This window comes from Coenobita brevimanus, chromosome 102 (assembly GCF_032717465.1).
Source record: "Coenobita brevimanus isolate Jiangsu-jjx chromosome 102, ASM3271746v2, whole genome shotgun sequence".
NCBI lineage: Eukaryota > Metazoa > Arthropoda > Malacostraca > Decapoda > Coenobitidae > Coenobita > Coenobita brevimanus.
In genome coordinates this window covers 14,212,802-14,235,913 of record NC_137055.1, presented here as the reverse complement: position 1 = coordinate 14,235,913, position 23,112 = coordinate 14,212,802, and positions in this window count along the sequence as shown.

Sequence of the window (23,112 nt, the reverse complement as noted above, 5' to 3'; positions counted from 1 at the left end):
ATCATAAGAACATAAGAAGAGGACAACTGCAGTAGGCCAGATGGCTTATGCTAGGCAGCTCCTAGAAGAGTAACAACTACTAGAATGAGTTAAGGATAGCAAAAAAGAAGGTTCTCCCCCGCCCTCCAAACCCTCCAGCCGAAGCTGGCAGGATAAAGTCAGAAAGAACAACCTAGCAGTATAGAAAATCTGGCGAGGACATATAATAGGAAAGTGTGAAAGGAGAAAAACGGACTATCATAGTGTAACCTGAAAAGGAAAAAGAATTAGTTAGCACTGGTTATAAGATTATTTTTTTTCTATACCCACCCCTTATTTGTCATATGCTTATCTAGCCTATACTTGAAACTCTCAGAGGAAGCAGCAGCAACTACTTTACTAGGTAGCTTATTCCATTCGTCTACTACTTTATTACCAAACCAGTTTCTTTCTATTTCCTTACAAAACTGGATTTTTTCTAGTTTGAAACCATTACTTTTAGTTCCATCTCGATGCTCACTTTTAGTACCGGTATCTTGCTAGTATCTCCCTTATTTACTCCCCTCATCCACTTAAACTCCTCAGTTAAGTCTCCCTATACTCCTCGCCTCTCTAGTGAGTGCAGATTTATTCTTTTCATTGTGTCTTCATATGACCAAACTTATTTATCACACTTCTTTTCCACATCATCAATGTTTGGCTGACCTAACCTATTGAAAAAGGAACCCTCAGGATGTTGTTTCAAGAGTAAGTTTGCATTCTAAGATGGTTTTTAGGTGATTGTTCTGTTAGGGTTTTCAGCAAATTCCTGGCCGATCCCTATTATGAACGACTAACAAGGTTCATAACAATACAGTTTTGCCACGGCTCATCAGTCGCCAAAGTCATTACTAGTTCCTGGTATTTCTTTTATCATCATTAATAAGTTTATATAGGTTCCCGAGTTTGTTGTTCAGTAAATATATACTGCATTAAAAAAGCATAAGGGTCAAATTTAAGTTAATCGGGATCTCGTCTTAATAATTTACTCTGATATCCTATGTCCATATAGATTTTCTCGCATATGGCCTTACCTTGTACAGTACGTGTAGCATTATATTGATGGCTGAAATGTCGGATCTTGCATTCAGCATCTTGTTACTGACTGTCAAGGGCTTTTTAATGCTGAGTATAAATCTTAGTGCTTTATTTTGAGTTATTTGTAGATTTTTCATTTGTGTTGAACGTTAAGCATCAAAAGGCACTGATGGGTAAGTTAATATTGATCTAATCATTGGTATATAAAGGTTTTCTTTTGAACGAACTGAGTTGTCATTAAATCTAACTAAATTGGTTAATATAACCCCTGTTCTTTTGTTTTCTTTTTTTCTGTGACAGATTTACCGTAACCATTTTTTATCTTTAGTAACGCACCTTCGTTTGTATCCTGTATTACACCATCATTTACTTCTACCTAAGGATAGTGTCGGTTACTTAAATCAATGATCTTAAATTTCCTACTGTTTGTCCTTGTTGTACAGTTATTTTCAAATTTGTTTTTACTTTGAATAGCTGTCTATATATTTCTTTTTACCATAAATTTCGACTTTCCAGGTGTCATTATTATCTGAGATATGTCATCGGCAAAAAGTGTATACTGCATTCATTCCTAGGAACAGGAGGTGAAAGATCAGTAGTATGGAATAACATTGAGCAGGTGACGACCATCATCCACTCGCTTGATGTAGTCCTGCCTACTTCTTCCTTCACATTTAACATTCTTTTTCTGCTTCTGCCTTCCCCTCTTCCTGTTTCTCCCATACTTTTTGAAACTTTTCGTTGCTCTTCTTTCCTTTTCAGGTGTGTTTAAATTAAGTGACAAGCCTAGTGGTTTCCTGTAAGCCAGGAAACCATTTGCAAAGCTGGGTGGTAACCAAATAAGCAACGCATACAACTTCCCTACGTGTCAACTAGTGGGTTGGATGAGGGTCAGTACCCCTCCCCGTAAAACAACTAACTCAAAGACAAACGGCCACCTCTTATGGGATATGACGTCTGGCTCTAGATACATAGACAGGTGATGGCATTCTCCTTGGGGAGCATCACTTAGTAGCCTAAGGGAAATTTTCGTCCCGTAAGAGTTTTTACAGTTTTATTTTCCACATCTATTATTAAAATAGTTATATAATATTTTTTTTCCAAAAATGAGGGTAATCTTAGTTGGAGTAACGTAATTTATAAATGACGCCCAAATGCCATACTTTGTCAACAGCATTTGAAACATCTCTAAGTATCAGTTTAACTTGGTCACATCCTGATATTGCCCTTGATACTATTTTTTTTAATTGCTGTTGCTGTGTGTGTCCCTCTATTCTTCATAAAAATCGTGCTGTTTGTTGTTAAATAAATTCTCTCTTAGATTAAAGAGTCTGCTGTTGATTAGTTTTTTCAATTAATTTCCTCAAAGCTTCCAACAGTGAAATCAGTCTGAAATTAGGAATGATTGTATTGTCATTTTCAGACTTAGGAATGGATAAATAAATTAGCTGTTTTCAAAGCATAAAAACATCCCTTTATTATATTATCACAGGTACTAACAGTCATTTTTTTTTATTTACTTACAACTGGAGTTCACTCATTCAGTGTGAGTAGAAAACAGAATAGTTCACTTTCTGTCATGTCATTTCATTTCCTTGTGGTAGTTTTTCCAGGCGTGTTATGAGGTGTTAAATGTTCAATCACCCCCCTCATTCATTAGTTTATTTCTTCCTCATGGCCACTGTCGAATTCCTGGGTCTGTTATCACTGATCCTGAAAATTTTTGCCATCCTCTGCTGTAGACTCTGTTTGTTATTTCTATTTCATTAAGAGTTATTACATTAGTCACAGGAACCGCGTAAGTAAGTACCTTACTTTTATACGAGTCCAGAAATGTTTAGAGCCTCCTGTAATAACTAGATTTTTTTCATAGTGAATCCCAATTTCCTTTCAATATCCTCCTGCATTCTCTTGTAAATTTTGTCTGTAAGTATCTGATGGTCCGTAAAATGCGTAAGATTGGACCAAATTCTTCTGTATAAGTTTTTGTTGTATGTATAACCGCTGTATTTTATTTATTTATTTATTTATTTTTAGTGCATTAGTGGACATTTGTGCTGGGAGGGGGTTGGTGATAGCCAATACCCTCTTCAGGCATAAAATGATCCACAGGTATACATGGCGAGTGATGAGAAGGGTGGGTGGTGAACTGAATGAAAGGAAGGCAATGATTGATTATGTGTGTGTGGATGAAAGGATGCGAAGATGTATATTGGATGCAAGAGTTTATAGAGGTTGGGGGAGTGGACTTTCTGACCACTACTTGGTGGTGGCCAGAATTAAAGTCCAAGTAAGATGGAGGAACAGAAGAAGGGAAAGACGAGAGGAAGGAGTAGTTGCAAGGAGAGTGGAAAGGTTACAAGAGGATGAGAAAAAGGCAGAGTATAAGAGAGAAGTGGAGGAACGATTGGGCAAATATGAATTGGAGCAGATGGGGGACGTGGAAGGTGTGTGTAGAATATTTACAGAAGAAATATGTGCAGCATGTGATGTGGTGTGTGGAAGGAAGAGAAGACGGAGGGGGGTGCAAGGAACAGCGTGGTGGACTGAAGAGGTGAAACGGGCTGTGGCACAAAAGAAGAAAGCATACAATGAATGGATAAGGAATAGGGGCGTGGAAGAGGTTGAGAGGCGGAAGAGAGAGTTATATGTAGAAAGAAAGAGAGAGGTGAAAAGATTAGTAAGAGAGAGTAAGAAGAGAGTGGATGAGGAATTTGGAAGGAATTTGAGTGTAAAGTGGAGGGACTGTAAGAAAATGTTCTGGAGAGAGGTGAAAAGAGTAAGACAGGGTGGAAGTGAAGTTAGCAGGGGAGTGAAAGATAAAAATGGTAGATTACTAGTGGAGAAGGGAGAAAAAGTGAGCAGATGGAGAGAACACTTTAAGGAATTGTTGAACGTGGAGGATGGAAGTAATGCGAGTATAAGTGGCTGGGGAATGGCTGGGAGAAGGAGGGAGGTGAGAAGACAGGAAGAAATCAGTAGGATAGAAATTGTGGAAGCAATGAAGAAAGTTAAATCAGGGAAAGTCCCAGGAATTGATGGAGTGTGTGGTGAAATGCTGAAGCATGGGGGAGAGATAGTAGTAGAATGGATGTGGAAGATGTGCAGATTGGCCTGGGAGGAAGGTAGAGTCCCGGAGGATTGGAAGTCAGGTATAATTATTCCCTTGTACAAAGGAAAAGGGGAAAAAGAAGTGTGTGGTAATCATAGGGGCATTTGTCTTCTTAGTATAATAGGAAAAGTGTATGGTAGGATACTTATTGACAGAGTTAGAGAAAGAACAGAGGAATTAGTTGGAGAATGAACAGGGAGGCTTTAGGAAGGGAAAAGGTTGTGTAGATCAGATATTCATTCTCAGATCTTTAGTGGAAAAGTTTCTAGAGAAGGGAAAGAAGTTGTATGCGGCTTTCATGGATTTGGAGAAAGCATATGACAGGGTGGATAGACTAGGATTGTGGAAAGTGTTAAGAATATATGGAGTAGATGGGAAGTTGTTGAATGCTGTGAAGAGTATGTACGATGGTGCGAAGGCTGCAGTGCGTGTGGATGGTGAACTAAGTGAATTTTTCTCTTTGAAAGTTGGGTTGAAACAGGGATGTGTCATGTCTCCATGGTTGTTCAATCTGTACATGGATGGGGTAATAAAAGAGGTACAAGGTAGGGTAGTGGATGTTGGAGTGGCCCTGGTGAGAGAGGATAGTGTTTGGAAACTCCCTGTGCTGCTGTTTGCAGATGATACTGTGTTGTTGAGTGAAGACGAAGGGGAGCTGCAAGGCTTGGTGGATTAGTTTGGGAGAGTGTGTAAGAAACGGAATCTAAAGGTGAATGTAGGGAAGAGTAAAGTGATGGTCTTTGAGAGAGGTGAAGTCAGTGATTGTACAGTGAGGTTGGATGGTGAGGAATTGGAAAATGTGAGTACGTTTAAGTACTTGGGTAGTGTGATGAGTAAGGATGGAGGTTTGGAGGGTGAAGTGCTTGAAAGGGTACAGCAGGGAAGAAAGGTTGCTGGTTCTTTGAAAGCAGTGATAAGAAACAGGGAAGTGAGCATGGAAGTGAAAAAGTTACTACATGACAGTATTGTGATACCAACTCTAACGTACGGAAGTGAAGCTTGGACGTTGTTGGAAGGACACAAGTCAAGAGTGAGAGCAGTGGAAATGAGTTATTTAAGAGGAGCCTGTGGAGTCACATGGAGAGACAGGCTGACGAATGAGGATATAAAGGAGCGTTGTGGTGTTGATGTGGATGTGATAGGAAGCGTTATGAGGAACATACTGAGGTGGTTTGGCCATGTGGAGAGGATGGAGGGTGAAAGACTGACGAAGAGAGTGTATGTGAGTGAGGTGGAGGGGGAAAGAGGGAGGGGGAGGCCGAGGATGAGATGGAGGGATGGGGTGGAGAGGTATATGAGAGAGGGGGGTGTGAGTTGGGAGCAGGGGAGTGAAATGGCGGGGGACAGGGCGACTTGGAGGCGATTTGTTTGTGGCCACCCCAAACGGGACTGAGGCGTCTGGCAATAGATAGATAGATAGATAGATTTTTAGTTCTTTGTGTATTTTACTGTGGGTCAATTTTCTAAATGTTATTTTTTGTATGTGCTTGTCAAGTGCTTGTGTAATTGATGTTGTTAACTAATTGATTTCTTCATCAGTGAAATCTGTCAGTTTATTACCCAAGAACCAATTGGGATAATCAACAAACTCCAGTTGATACGTTTTCCGTTTTCCAGTAAGCTCTACCCATCATACTCATACATCACTCTTTAGTTGGGATTTGGATAGATGATGTAAATAGCAACATAAAAACCGGTGAATGGTCACGAGCTGTTAACCCGTCACGTCCTGAGGTTTTCCGCACCTCCGACATCCCCCAGTCCCGAGGTATTTTCGATTTTTTTTTTTTTTTTTTTGCTAAAACCTCCGCTTTTGGTGAGAAACATCGAAAATTCATAGAGAAATCGCTTACCTGAGGTTTAAAATACTCAATCGAGGTAGGAGTTCCTCCTTACCTGACTGGGTTTTCTAACATGCTGGCAGCAAAGAAAACGAGTTCTATGGGAGGGTAACTATTTTATCCACTCATAAACGGTATTTATTTATTTACTTGGTACGAATTTATATGTAGTATGAGAGTATATTGGTTTTCAAGCAGTAATATAGGCATTATAAGCATTGTTTCAGTCACTAACTAATCACCATTCATGACCTTTTTTTCTCACATTACCTGATCATCATTTCTGACTGTTTCTTCCTCTAATGCTATGTAAACCTTGTCCTTCACATTGTTATTGATTGGGGAATCACTCTGGCCCTGAATGTCTTTATTGGCCAGGTCACTGGTAACAGGTGAATTGCCAAGACAATGGCGTGACGGGGGGAGGGGGGAGGTTATGCGGTGTAAGGCATTGTCCTTGATTGGCATCTTGTAAAGGAATAGAGGAAGGTGTCCCGTGTATACATACGAAAAATCATGCGCGAAAATTGAAAATTGTGCAAATTAGGGACCTTGCAATTGCACGAGGTACCGGTACGTCGCCGGGACTGGCAAATGCAAATCGTTGCAATGTACCCATATGTCGACGGGACGGGGCGGGTTAAGGGACCATGTTCATTTAGATGTTTTAAATGATCTTTATTATTACTAAATCTTCTGTCTGTTGTACCTGTGTTCTATGTATGTGAAGAAATCTGTCTTAGATGTTTTAGGCTTCTGAATTAATTTAGGGCTGAATATTTCTTCCTATATCATTGTAGTCTCTTTGTCCAAAGACAGTACGGTATGCATTACATTCAAATCTCCGGTAATATATACTGGTTTAGAATATTTCATCAATTTAGTTATATATATCATTAGCAGGAAAATATGGTCGTCTTGGAGATAAATAAATGTTTCAGTAATAACATCACCTAAAGTTGTCTGTAACTTAACTACTGGTAAAATAATCATTTAATTCATCTTTAATAAATGTTTTGACAGCTACTGCTACCCCACCATTTAATTACTCAGCTTTATTTGATTGGTACACATCATTGAGCCAGGTAGACAAAGTCGATGGTCATTATTTTTGTACGGAATATATCTGTGTGTGTCTGTCTGTGTCGAAAACTCAAATATCAGAAAGTATTGATTGCCGAAGGAAAAGTTATTAATAAAAATTGTTTTGAGTCACAATTTGAGTTCACATGTCACTCAGCCAGTATTGAGTCACCTGGGATGCATACATAATAGTCGGGTTTTCATATAACAGTATTATTACAGTCTTCCTTGCCCACAGATGATGGGTAGCCTTGTAATCTTTTTCATTATTACAGCTGAAAGTGGCTATTCAGTAAAATTACATCTGGGTCCACTACTGCATAGCTTTTGCTTGACTGTATCTTATTTCTTGGACATTTTTTTAAATAGCAGAACAGAGGAAGGAAAAACAAATGAATAAAAAAATAATAATCTATTCACAAGATTACTGGTGTCCTCCACTCATAAAATATCTGTAACGGTTGGATTTGAACAGCTTTAGGTTGAAGTTTGGGAGGAAACATCTCTGGGGAAGTGAGTTCCAGAGAGAAGCAGTTCAGGGAATGAAAGAATTCTGACAGGCAGAAGTTCTGCAATATGGCTGAGTGACATTCCAGTCATGAATGCTGGCAGCTGCCCATGTAGCACGAGGGAAAGCTTGGGGAGGTGGCATAATGGACGCAACTTCGTCTGAGCATTTGCCACAAAAATATCTGTAAAATGATACAAGGGAGGCAACATTCCTTCTTACTTGTAGGGGGGGGGGGAGTTTATTTATAATAGCAGGGTTATTATTAATTCCAGCAGTTTTTTAATGCAACCTCTCCACATCCATTCCACAAGGGTGAGCAGTATTCAAGCTGAGAGCGCACATGACTTTTATAAATTATAGCTAACTGCTCGTCAGTGAAGAAGTTACTGACTCTGTACAATAATCCAAGTTTCTCTGAGGCGGTTTTAGCAAGTGATCTGACATGAGAGGTCCAGCTGAGGGCATTGTTAAATGAGATGCCGAGAATTTTCTTAAACTGTTTTGGAAAACTTTAATTCTCCTTAGCATATTGATGTTTCTGCTTCATGTGCAGGGAGAGAGACTATAAACAATCCATTTCTTGTTTTTCTCCATGATGATTCATCCGAATTCTTATACTAGGACTTTGTTAATTTCATTTGTCTTTCGCTCAGAAATGAGTTTTGGAATCATTTCGTATGATTCTGAATCCGTATATATCCATTTTTTTTTTATCCACTTAATGTACTTTCAATTATTTCTTTATGTGGCAGTTCCTTGGTTAGGAGAGGCACTTGGCTACCAAAGTATACATTCAAATCAAAATCCTCTGCTACAAGTAAGTAGTGTGTATTTCCTTCTGTACTCTGTTTCTTTTTCTTTTTTTTTTTTTTTTCTGGTGCACATAATTAATATCTCCTACTGTCTTCCCCGCCACCTGACCCACTGATGAAAACTCACTTCCATCCCCTGCACCCATTAGGATTTCAACTGAAGTGTGAGACTTTCCTTTTTGCTTAACAGACGTTGCAACATTTGACTATGGTTCAACCTCCATACGAGTATCATCTTCAGTGGTACCCTTGCCAATGGCATGCAACAACTGTCTTTGAGTCTGGGATTTCGGGAAACCACATCTCTATGAATTCGTTTTCTTTAGCATCATGTTAAGTTCGTCTTTATTGCAGATTGGCTGGCTTCTTTAGTTGCTTCTCTCACCACTTGTGTTAGGTTTTATTTATTTCTTGCTTTTCGTCTGTTGCTCATCTTCAAGTTTTTCATTGATCTCTTTTCTTAGTATACATTTTATAGGTAAGTTACAATAGTTAAATGTTCACGATTTTCTCTCATACAATTCAAATATGCTTTAGAACTCTGGGAACATTAATTCCAAATATAATACGACTCTCCACATTCAGAACCAATCTTATCTTCTAATGTACCCTCTCTAGTCTGGTGGTCCTCTAGAGTACAGCACCTGAAACGAATAAGCAAACTCATACATTATTCATTCTGACACTGTATACAGTATATGCAACACTCATACTGTAAGCAGGCAAACATGGCTTGAGTATTCTACTGGCAACAGTAACTTCACTCCATCTTATTTTTGCTATTTTTATGGCTAATTGGCTTTTAAAAACTGTCCGTCTTTGAGTTATCTCTGGTGGAAGCCATATTGTTATACCACTTTGTTGAAATAAGTTTTAGGATTGCCTTTATAATAATTTGTCAGTTTCTGCTTCATTTCTTCAAATAATCTTATATCTAGCTTTCGTAGGATAATATCTTATAAAGGCTGTCTGCAGGTTCCCACAGTCCTGTTCTCTTATTTCCTTTGCCCCTTTCAGTTATCTCAAGTATTATTTTAGTTGTCATTTTCATTATAACTTTTTACGAAATTCCTAGATACAATTTATTTTACAAAAAAAAAGGCCTTATACCTACCTACCGGTCACTTGCATAACTCTCTCAACTAAGAAGGCCGCGATATTATATCCTCCCTTCCCCTTCTAAATGGGGTGTCCTGAGGTCTTGATAGGACAAGGGATGATGGATAGCCTGCTTCTAGAGTACCACCAAAGGGGACCTAGCCTGTTACTTGTTTAATACTCGGCCTGCCTCTGTTAATTTTACGAGCTAGTATTGGTTGACCAGTGCGTTGCCGATCAACCACCAATTAACCATTTATTTGACAGATACAGGACCAAGGATGTCACATCCCAGTACAAGTATCCTTCAAAGGAGACAAGCAGAAGGCAATACATAAGGCTCCACTCACTGAAACTGGCCGGACGATCAGGTACCTGTAGTTAAGCACCGCTGGTATCTCGATAAGTATCCTTAAGGCACTGACTGGATACAAGATAATTCATCAGCCACGCGGCTCTTTTGTTCTCACATGCTCTTCAGACAAGATGTCCATTTTGCATCATTGCTTTAAGACATCCATACTGATATGCTTTTTTGACGTATCAGATCAGACTATAGCGAAATTATCGAGAGAGGTTCCGAGATCCCCCAGTGAATTATGATGCTTAGTTATCTTCACCCCACCCCCCTCACCACTACCACAATCATCATAACCACTACCACCACCATCACTCCCTTCTCAAACTTAAGGATATTTACTTAGTGCAAACCCCCATTCCCAACATCCCAAAAGCCGCTAAACAGGCTATGCGACAACAATGGTAAGCCAAGCAGTAGCAGGTGTCAACACTTACCAACAGCAGTGGGTACATATCAACAACAGCCTCCCGTCTTACCTGTGTCATCTCTCTGTAAAAACGAATAATTTTGAGTCTTAATATACAGCAAAGCGAATTATTTCATTCTCTCTTCTGTGACTGACAGAATTGTCTTTTCTGAACTATAAGGAATTGAAAGTACATACCATGGTACGTTAGTGTGTAAAAATTATAGTGGTGAATCAGGTCTAGCAATATCAGCCGACAATAAAATTCTAACTTACACCGGTAACGGTTTTCATACATCACAATATTTACCTACGTTAATAGCAATGTATTCGAAAAACCGGCATTCATATTAAGGAAGTAGATCTTTGTAAAGTAAGCCTGAAGGTACTACCTGGCGGAATGTCAAAATGGCACGACTAAACCACGTAGGAATATTTACAGTATATTACATAGTTACATGTCATTAATTAGGTAGGATCAGGGGAAGAAGAGGGTGAGGGACTGCTAATGTGACCACATTCGCTTCTAAAACTGCACTGAGAGAGAGAGAGAGAGAGAGAGAGAGAGAGAGAGAGAGAGAGAGAGAGAGAGAGAGAGAGAGAGAGAGAGAGAGAGAGAGAGAGAGAGAGAGAATGATGCATTGTCTGCTGTGTAATGCCAGAGGTCTACAAACTGAAAAATTATTTGCATTCTTTTGTATTCATTTACTTGTCAGTTTATCCATATTTTTTGTGACACGTACACAATGTACTTTTAATAGGTATATCTTATAAATCTGGAGGCTTTAAACACCATGTCTACATGACAAAGCTAGTATTACTGTATGAAAGTGTAGATTGCATTGGTGGTGCGCCACGGGACTGGCAGCCACAATTTAAAATGAATAACACACTTTTATTAAGTTGAGTGACTCAGAAACAGACCCGTTCCAAAGACGGCCCATGGAAGGATCCAGCAACCATTGTGCTCTTAAGTAACAAGTACGTTCGTATATTGCATTAAAGTTAAACATTTGTAGGATTGTTCACTAAATGAATCATTTAACGGAAAGGAAAGCCCAAGGTTGTGGTGAATATTAAAATATTCTATGACAGATGCTTGCGAGAAAGGAATAAAATGTGTGCTCCTCCTTAGAAACAAAATAGTCCAAGAATTTTGGATCGTCAGTAGTGTCCAGATGAGAACACAACACACACTTTATGTCTATATATTTAGAGAGTGGCAAGAGAGCCTTAACCAGAGTGTGGAGAATTCAGTAAAATAAAGCTTGATAGCACGAGAGGAAGTTAAAGAATGGTGCAAAACTGACAGCATTGAAAAAGTAAAAAAATAAAGAATCGGGGTGGTAGTAGTAGCTGTTCCCTAGGCAGTCTGGCCGAACAGCCCTGAGTTCCTAAGGAAGGCCACGGCCGAGACCGGGCTTTCCCACAGAGCCCTCACGGAGTGCATGTTGTGTTGCTGGCTCAAGTGATTGTGTGCAATGCAGTCTTCCATAATGTGCTTAACAGTATGGGGTGCTGCGTTGCATCCCGGACAGGCATCAGCGACTGAGGGTTGTTGTAAGTGGCCTCAACCAACTGAATTTGGTGAGAAGAAGAAAGCCTTAGAAGAGGAGTGATAAAGTTTAGCAAGCAGAAAGTTGCAGGAAAAAACACGAATATTGCAGAAAATTATGGAAACTTACTAAAATAATGACGAATAAATTCCTGAAAGGTTGCGACGGGGATAGGAAACAATACTGAGGACAGTTACGGCCCATTCTGAGGCATTTTGAAACCAAGTTATTGGTCATCATTTTCAGAATATATTTAAAAACAAATGTGAATAACGTATTACACATGTAAGTTGGTGCAGTTAGAGGAATACGTTCAGGAGAGTCTTCTGAATAACTCCCAATTCTGATGGGTTGGTGAAACGTTTCAGAACAAAAAATGACAGGAACTGGAATCCTGTGAGCCAGTGGAATGAAAACCTCACCCTTATTTAGCACTAGCTTTCCATCCACCCTGTTCAGCATGGACAACAGCAACCAAAGAAGGATTATATAACATGTCTACTGAGTAAGGACTGACAAGCGATTTCTGAGTAAAGATTGACAAGTGTCTACTAAGCAAGACTAACACGTATCAAATGAGTAAGAATTAGTAAATGTAAACTGAGTAAGGATTTAGCCTACATGTGTCTCATAAATAAGGTTTAACGCGAGTTGACTAAATTAATGGATAAAGATATATGACTAGGATTCCCAGCCCAAGACTCGTTTCATATGACTGCTTCACTGGTGGCGACATTTAAGTGGTATTTAGTGGTTCAGAAACATGAAGACTTGATAATTGGTTCGTCTCGCAACCACCACACGAATACCACCGTTAAGACTTTTGAGCCCCGACAGCCAGAACAATGTTTTTTCTTCATTATTACTAGAAAAAATGCTTTGCAACTAGGGATTGGATTTAATGACTGGTGGAAATTTTCATTTAATTGAAAGCTGGAGTTTTGGATCAGTTAATCATGAAGAGAATTAAAAACAAGGAACACTCAGAGAGAGCAATGCCCTAGCCAGACAATTGGTCTAAGGGCCGAGCATTTGACTTTACCCTTTGAAACCGACCTCTTGACCGACAGCTCTCAGATTCGAATTAGTTTATTCTTGCCTGACTCTTAACATTTTCACCAAGTTTGGCCGAAATCTGATCAACGCTGTTCAAGTTAACGTTGCCCTGCAACGTTGACTTTTGACCATTTCCAGTGACATTGACCATTTGACTGTTCTCAAAAATGAATCCCTTTGCCCATGCCTCGTAATGAACTCTTCCACAATATTTTATCTGAATGGGATAAAAACTGCTTAAGCTGACCTTGTCATGTGTCATCAACCTTTCAGTTATTGTTCTCAGAAATGACTGGTTAAGTCCCTGACTGATACTAAATACCTCCGCCACGTTTGGTCCAAATAAAATCAAAATTGTTTTTGTTATTCTGCCCACACACAGACTCATAGGTAGAACTTTGACCTTGCCCTGCGACTTTGACTTCGATCGACTGTTCTCAAAATCGATGCACCTCGTCATCCTTAAAAAAAAAAAAAAAAAAGGTAAAGTCGACATTGCTAGGTCAAATTTGACGTAGCCCTGTGACTTTAACGTTTAACCTATTGTTCTCCAAATGGTCAGATCAACTCCATCGCTATCCCTTAAACCTTTCACCGAGTCTGATTAACATCGAATAATATTTTTTTTTTCATTCACACACACACACACACACACACACACACACACACACACACACACACACACACACACACACGCACGTGCGCGCGCCATCAACATATACACTGTAATCCTCTCGCCTTGCGTGTGGGGCTGTTTTTAAATCACTGTATAGGCATACCTATACAAACTCTGTTGCTCGTAGGTAAAGCACTCACAGACAACACCCATTGCAGAAGGAGCCTCACTGTTTGTTGATATAAAGCTGGACTCAGATAAATGACTAAGACTTCATTTCCATGAGTATTTCAGGATAACAGAAAAACATATTATACTGCATTCTGTTACTGTTCACTCTGTAAAATAAGAAACGAATATAAAATAGTCACTGCGCAGAAAATTTTACCTCAGCCTCTCCTCGCTTGTATCGGACTGGCCACTGGACCATGAGAGATAAGATACATTCAACAACATCCTAATTTTTACTAGACTGGCGTGAACATGTGCAGTATCAATGACAAACACTGAGACCTTATCTGCCCAAAATGTGATAAGAGATATGTGAGCTTTAGAACAGGCGAGGGCACTGAGTAAGGCAGTATGTCAAGTAACGAGGGAACTAAGGAAGGCTGTCAATTGACAGGTGAAGTAGGATGGGGGGAATAAGGTATAGTGCTTAGTGATAATAAAGACTGGATTTTAAGGTATAAGTAAGGTGGGGTTATAAGTGAGAAGTCAGGTAGGATGCCAAGTGAGGAGTAAGGTAGGATGCCAAGTGAGGAGTAAGATAGTATGCCTAGTGAGAAGTAAGTTAGGAAGCCAAGTGAAAAGTAAGGTTGGATGTCAAATAAGAAGTAAAGTAGGATGCCAAGTGAGAAGTAAGGAAGGATGGCAAGTGAGAAGTAAGGTAGGATGCCAAGTGAGAAGTAAGGAAGGATGGCAAGTGAGAAGTAAGGTAGGATGCCAAGTGAGAAGGTAGGATGCCAAGTGAGAAGTATGGAAGGACGGCAAGTGAGAAGTGAAGTAGGATGCCAAGTGAGAAGTAGGGTAGGATGCCAAGTGAGAAGTAAAGTAGGATGCCAAGTGAGAAGTAAGGAAGGATGCCAAGTGAGAAGTAAGGTAGGATGCCAAGTGAGAAGTAAGGTAGGATGCCAAGTGAGAAGTAAGGAAGGATGCCAAGTGAGAAGTAAGGAAGGATGCCAAGTGAGACGTAAAGAAGGATGCCAAGTGAGAAGTAAGGTAGGATGCCAAGTGAGAAGTAAAGAAGGATGCCAAGTGAGATGTAAGGTAGGATGCCAAGTGAGAAGTAAGGTAGGATGGCAAGTGAGAAGTAAAGTAGGATGCCAAGTGAGAAGGTAGGATGCCAAGCGAGAACTGAGATAAGATGTTGGATAATAAGGAGTGTTAGACAGCATGTCCCGTAACATGAGAAGCATGGAAGATTGCCAAGTATTAAAATAAATAGCCTATCAACTGAAGCGCGGGGAAAGACAAGACGCCAAGATAAAAGCATCTGATTAATGGCTGTCGACTACACGAGGCTCATTATGCAGACTATTCCCAAGTATACAACTTACACTAATTTTTTTAAAAGATGGTCCAGAAAAGTACTGTCCCATTAAATGTTTTTCAACTTCTCTTAGACAGAATACAGTCATCGTTCTTATATTTGATATTACTGTCTGTTTACCAGATATCCCCTCCCCCCATGTTCCTGAAAAGTCACTGAGTGGTGCCTCACCTGGAGTTGGTGAGCGATGGTGGCGGCTGCCAGCAACAGCAATAGCGAGCACCGCCACAGAGACATGATGAGACGAAACTGACCGCCACAGCAATGGCCACTTGGCCTCACCGCCCCGCACTCCATTATCTCACTCGCTACCGCATACCTCACCACCAACTGATAGTAGGAAACTCAAGTATTCTCTGCAGTTTTATATATATATATATATATATATATATATAGATAGATATATATATATATATATATATATATATATATATATATAGATAGATAGATAGATAGATAGATAGATAGATAGATAGATAGAGAGAGAGAGATAGATAGATAGATAGCTAGATAGCGAGATGGATAGATAGATAGATAGATAGATATAGATATATACGAGTATATATAGATATGTATAAAACTTTTATCAAAGCTTTTTATTTACTTTGGGTGTGAGAAAATTTATAGTATTAAGCTGATGGCCTCAGATTGTCTGTGAAGTGCATGTAATCAGAGAGAGAGAGTGGAAATTGAGGCAACTTTTGGTATTTTTTGCCTGTGTCCTTATGCATGGCTGAAGTTTGGTAGACAACTAAGGCTTATATTAGCCCTCCACAATAATAACACTTTCAGAAGATCGCAGTCAACCATAAACACCATATCCTTGTAGGTTTTTCAGAAGCGTGGCAAGAGTGCGGTTGTGAGTGTGGTTACTATAGCAACGACCTTGAGGCAGGCTGGCTCAGCTCACCAACAGCTGCATACACCTTCTCGCTTCACCACCGCACCACCTTGCCTCCACCAGCTCCTTTCACCACACACACACACACACACACACACACACACACACATACACACACACATGTATGTTTGGCTTGCATTGTCACTTGATTCTAGCACCGCAGTGCCACTAGAAGTCTGGGTATTACTACAAGGTCCTACTACTACTACTACTAGTACTGCTATACTCGTGACAGCGAGAGGTGGCAGAGAAGCACCTCCCTCAGGGAGGAGTGAGGCTTTCCTTCTCTCGTCCCTGATTGGTCTACGGAGATGAGCAGAATGGGGTGGTGTGACAGCGCTTATACTGTATTTCCCTCCAGTACTGTCACCAAATTGATCGCCATTGTTCGAAGCTATATCTATTGGTTACAACAGTTAATATGCGTACATAGAATATTACCTATGGAATATTACAATACATACAGGTGTGCATGTTGATATCTTAGAATATGAAAGACAAGTAAAAATATATAAGGAGTAAAACATTAGAAAGGACAGTATAGTACTCATCATAAGCCAAAATCGGGAAGGGAGAGAGAGAGAGAGAGAGATGGGTTGAAGGGGGGAGGCTGGTGCAGTACATTTAAGGTTATTAAATTACGGTGATGAATCACGGATGACTTAATGAGCCTTATAACGAAATACTGATTGGTATAAGTACGGCTTGACAAATATAATATTTTCCTTTGTATTTGAAGGTCATGAAAGAAGAGATTAGAGAATAAAATGGAAATACACCATAACAAATTTTAAGAAAAAACGTACATACATACATACATACATACATACATCTATACATACGAAATGAGAGAGAGAGAGAGAGAGAGAGAGAGAAAAACACCTGTCAGGTGAAGATGTCTTTCCAAATGAGACGATACACCTGTGCTGGTCATTAAATTGACTCCTAACCTCACTCACACACCTCCCACCCCACAATCCACAAATCATAGGCATTCCTGTGGGAAGAGAGTGGGACAAGCTTCTCCGCCACCTTTCGCTGTCGCGACTATACTACTACTTACTACTAGTACTACTACTGCTACTACTACTACTACTGCTATTATTATTATTATTTTCAGTATTATTATTATTATTATTACCATTACTACTACTACTACTACTACTACTATTATAGAAAAAAAAAAAAAAACAGTTATCCATTTACTGTCCGTTATCCTCTATATTTTCCACTATAACAGAGTTTTTTCCCCGTGATTTGTACTTTTTCATCATAATAAATATGTACACATACAAAAACTTTCAGTAACAATAAGGTACTGATTTCAGTGCATTATCACTTTATAAGGCAGCTGTGATGGCGGTGATGGTGATGATGCTGGCCATGGTGATCCTGGTGGTGATACTGATGGTGGAGGCAGGTGATGGGCATGTGTCTTGAGGCCATAAAATGTATGTGACTGTGCACCTGCACCTGCATTCTCTGATGTACCTGCCTGTGGTGATGAGGCAGGCTGGTGTTGCAAGGCATAAGGAGAGGCAGGTTGGCTTGTTGAGGCAGGTGGCAAGGCACGTGGTGAAGCAGGGCAGCAAGATGAGGCACATGATAAGGCAGGGCTATGTGGCAAGGCATGTGGTGAGGCAGGGTGGTGGGGCGAGGCACATGGTGAAGTGGGGCGGCGTGATGAGGCACGTGGCTTGCCAGTTCGAGAAGCAGGACGAGAGACAGGTCGACTGGTAGGTAGAGCGGTTAGTGAAGAGGCTAGTGTAGTGGCAGGTCGAGTGGAAAGTTCTGTGGTAGGACGTTAATCACACGCTGGTGCGAGGCTTGCCCCACGGCGCTTCCTTCTCCCTCCCTCCTCCACCTCCACCCCTTCTCCACTCCCTATTTCCCCTTCCATCTCCTCATCCTTGTCAATCTCTATCTCCAGGATCGTCAATATCCTCTGAACCATTCCCATCATCGGAAATAGCAGATGAACATACATGGGGAAACAATGGGCACACAGTGGAGGACTCACGTGATCCACGCTCCTCATCCGATGCATAAATATTGACACTTATCAAGGCAAAGTCGCTTTTCTCAGAGGAAGAGTCACTTTCCCCACTCACAAATGGCGATAATGTCATCCCAAGTTCACTCCCTATCACACTATCACTAAGGCCTTTTTTTTTTGTCCTTTGGACTTCCTTGATGTTGATGTCGGCAGCCATGGACGCTCAGCTGAGGATCCGGACACAGGGAAAACTCTTTATGTTGGTCTATCCATTACGAAGGTACGCAGAAAACTGGAGTATGACTGGGATGCATGAAGGAAGGTTGCCAGTGGCTGCATGTTGTGAAAATAACTTGCAAAATGGTCAACAGTGTCACGAAACACTAGATCATGTATACATGCCACCCGGACGTACCTCTGCCATCATCTATACATGACATCCACATGCTACGGATTAAGTCATTAATAATATTGCACTAGTTAGTACAAGGAAAATCATAATATCATGATATTTTTGGTTCTCATTCAATCTCATTCCCTGGGAATAATGTTGAACATTTAATATTCTGCATACCATAACTAGTTAACTAGGTAATTTTTTTTTATGCTAGTAAGAAAGAACCAAAGACTGGGAGCCTGCAAACAATTCCAAGAAAAAAAAAACAATACAAAAGTGAGCCAAATTCAAGATCTGTTCATTTCGAGATGCCTGGTCACATTGAGTTTGAAAGACTGGAGATAATAGGAAGAAGGATATACAGACAGAGGGAGACAGTTCCAAAGTTGATGTGTTGCATAAATAAAGGACTGGGAGTAACAGTTAACTCTTGCATTAGAGAGTTGGACAGAAATGGGATGAGAATTTGTTGCTAGACGGGTGCTATGTACCCGTCATAGAGGTGGAGGGATGCAAGCAGACAGTCCAGAGGAGCAGTGATCGTGGAAGTAGTGAGAGAAAAGAGATAATGAGGCAACAGTGCGGTGAAGAGACAGAGGTTGAAGGGAGCCAGTAAGAGGAGGAGAGTTAATGAGACTAAAAGCCTTTGACTCCATCCTATTGAGAAGAGCTGTATGTGGGGAGCCTCCCTACACATGATTAAGCTGATCAGCTGACTGACCAAAACATTAAAGATGGCGGAGGCTCCCTCGTCCAGCACTGCCTGAAGAAGTTTATTTGATGAAGTTTGTTTGCACAAGTGTCAACAAAACTTACATTTATCACATTAACCCATCATATTCCGAGCTATTTCGCACCTCCGACACCCCCCAATCCTGAGGTATTTTCGAAAAAATTTTTTTTTGGCTAAAATCTCCGCTTTTGGTGAGAAACATCGAAATTTTGTAGATAAATCGCTCACCTGAGGTTTAAAATACTCAATCCAGGTAGCAGTACTTCCTTACCTGAATGGGTTTTCTAACAGGCTGGCACCAAAGAAAACGAGTTCTATGGGAGGGTAACTATTTCACACCACTCATAAACGGTATTTATTTATTTACTTGGCACAAATTTATATGTAGTACAAGAGTATATTGGTTTTCAAACAGTAATATAGGCATTATAAGCATTGTTTCACTCACTATCTCATCACCATACCTGACCTTCTTTTGCCACATTACCTGATCATCATTTCTGACTGTTTCTTCCTCTAATGCTATGTAAACTTTGTCCTCCACATTGTCATCGGTTGGGGAATCACTCTGGCCATGAATGTCTTTATTGGCTAGGTCTCTGGTAACAGGTGAATTGCCGAGACAATGGCATGTGGGGGGGGGAGGTTATGCGGTGTAAGGCATTGTCCCTGCTTGGCATCTTGTAGAGGAATAGAGGAAGGTGTCCCGTGTATACGTACAAAAAATCACGTGCGAAAATTGAAAATTGTGCAAATTAGGGACCTTGCAATTGCACGACGTACCAGTATGTTGTCGGGACTGGCAAATGCAAAATGTTGAAACGTACCCATACGTCGATGAGATGGGGCGGGTTAATAATCATTCTAATATAGGATACAGTACATGATGATGATGATGACAGGCATTATACTTCGTCTTAGCTCAGAGATAGGTGCTTAGTCACTAACCATTTCATACTGGTTTTACAAACAATTGTATTATGCTCAAGTAAACGCAAGGCTGATCACCCTTATATTTCTTCTGCTTGTTGTTACGTGTAATACATGCATTGACTGATTGCTTGATAGTGTGCCTGCGTAAAGTGGGGGCAAATGGGGCAAAGTGGGGTGAGAAAGGGGACTTTGGGTGAACGTCCAGAACCAATTTCCATTTTTCCCGTAAGTTTAGTTATTTCCATGGCACAGTTTTCTGTGGCACGGGATTATTCCAGAACCAATTACCCGCGCCTTAGGCAACTTGTGTGTGTGTGTGTGTGTGTGTGTGTGTGTGTGTATATATATATATATATATATATATATATATATATTTATTTATATATGTGTGTATATATATATATATATATATATATATATGTATATATATATATATATATATATGCATATATGTGTATATATATATATATATATATCTATGCATATGTGTATATATATATATATATATATATATATATATATATATATATATATATAGAGAGAGAGAGAGAGAGATAGATAGATTACAGTATATATATATATATATATATATATATATATATATATATATATATATATATATATAGATAGATTACAGTATATATATATATATATATATATATATATATATATATATATATATATATATATATATGTACATAATAACTGATAACTTGTTGAACTGTGTTGATTCTGGACGAATATAGCTTCAACAAGTGGGAGCACTGATGCTAAAGCAAGGAACCTGTCTAGGACTCAGTCTGATGTCTACTTGCTCAACAAGTTGGAAGATGGTATCAAAGGATCCAATTTCCCTTCAAACCGCCAAGCCCTTGGTTATCTTTTGCACATCTACCTGAAGCAGAACAAGACAATTAAAACAGCAGTGACAGCTACAATTGAAAAAGTGAAACAGTTCTGGGAGCATGCCCGTATTCCAGTTCGATAAACATGCAGTTCCAAGAAAAAATTGGAGAAGATTTTACTTCAATGGCAATCTCTTAAGAAAAACAAGGGCAGGACAACACCAGCACAAGTCCAGGGTGAGCAAATATTTAAAGATACTTTGGATGAATTTTTCGATACTGCATATGCTGATACCCTGAAACTGATCACAAAAGAAGAGGACAAGCAGTTTCTCATCAGTCAGTGTATGAAAAGTCAGCCAGGGGCCATGGCAGGAATCGACAAGATCCAAAGTATCAAAGAAGCAAATAAGCACCACTGTGAGTATATGGAGCTCAAACAAAGAGAAAAGGCCACCACTGCTTTTGCGCAGGCTCAAGAAATTGCTGAATTGGAGAGCAACAGCAGCAGTTCTTTATCATCTGGGGATGAGTCCAGTGGTAACTGCATGACTCCTGTAAATGAAGAATTAAATGTAAGTCTTCCTTCACAACCCAAACTTGGTCAGAAAGTTGTGCTAAGTCAAAACTTGTCGGCAACTCTGGATCATTATCAACTGTCTGATCGCGCTGCTCTGATGATTCTCGGAGAAACAGCAAAACCTTTGGGTTATGATCTTAGTTCATTAATTCTGAACCGCAGCAGCATCAGGTGACAGCGATAGAAATGACGCAAAGAGACGGCAATGAGCATAATGAATGAGTTCACTCCGGACAAATTAATCATCATACACTGGGATGGAAAGCTTCTTCCAGACGTCACCAACAATGAAAAAGTGGACCAACTTCCGATCATCATCTCGTCAAGTGCTAATTCTCAGCTATTAGAAGTTCCAAAATTAGAATCAGGGACTGGTTTGCAGCAAGCACAAGCCGTGGTCAGAACACTGAAGCGGTGGGGAGTTGCAGAAAGATTCCAAGGCATCTGCTTCGACACGACAAGCGCAAACACGGGTCGCCACAAAGGAGCATGCATTATGGAAGAACAGCTATTGGACAGGGAACTCTTGTACCTTGCCTTCCGGGATCATATCTTAGAACTACTTACAGGAAGTGCTTTCAAGGCAGCCATGCATATTGCACCGGCACCAGAAGCACTGCTTTTCAAGTGATTTCAAACTTTTTGGAGTTCATTTGACCAGGAGCACTTCCAAGATGCATCATCTGATGAAGTGGACGCAGCTCAGCTTGAAGATATCAAGGAGGAGATCCTGACCTTTGTTTTCACTACACTTCTGCACAAGCAGCCTTGAGATGGTTACTGTGAGCTACTCGAGCTGACTGCCATCTTCCTCGGTTCATCACCACCACGAGGTGCTCGTTTTCTTATGCCCAGCGCAATGCATCAAGCACGATGGATGTCAAAGGTATTCTACACATTCAGAGTGTGGATGATTCGTCCACAGTTTACCTTGACCATCAGTGAAGAGCGTGGTCTCAATGACCTGTGTGTGTTTTACACACGCTTCTACATCAAGGCCTGGATAACAGCACCACTCGCAGTGAGTGCCCCACAGAACGACCTGCATCTGTTGCGGGCCCTAGTTGACTATGCCACCATCAACAATGAGATTTCCAGAGTAACGGCTCAGAAAATTGCCTCTCATCTGTGGTACTTGAATGAAGAGCTGGTGGGTCTTGCACTGTTTGATGATAACGTCAGTCAAGAAGTCAAGAAACAGATGATGCAAGCTATGAATTTCAATGATGGTATGGAGGATCCTCCCAAGCAAGTGACCATTGCGAATGGTGACGTTCGAGGAAAGACTGTCACTGATTTCGCCACGAAGCAGACAAAGAACCTCTTCAAAAGACTGAATATCAATGATGACTTTTTGAAGTTACTTGTTGACCAATGGTATGAAGATCGTACATAAGGAAAGGCGCTGGCATGTTTGCAAAAACTCGCAGTATCCAATGATCACACTGAATGAGCAGTTGCACTTTTCGAGGCTTTCTCTGGTCATCTAACGAAGGATGAAGACCAGCTGCAATACATCCTACAAGCTGTGGCCGACCACAGATGCAGAGTTCCTCACGGAGTTAAGTGACGCCTGCAGCAATGAATGGTCAGTGATTTGGTTGGCGACATATTGGTCATTTAATAATGCAGAAGTGACTATTGATAGTTGTTTACTGGTATGACAA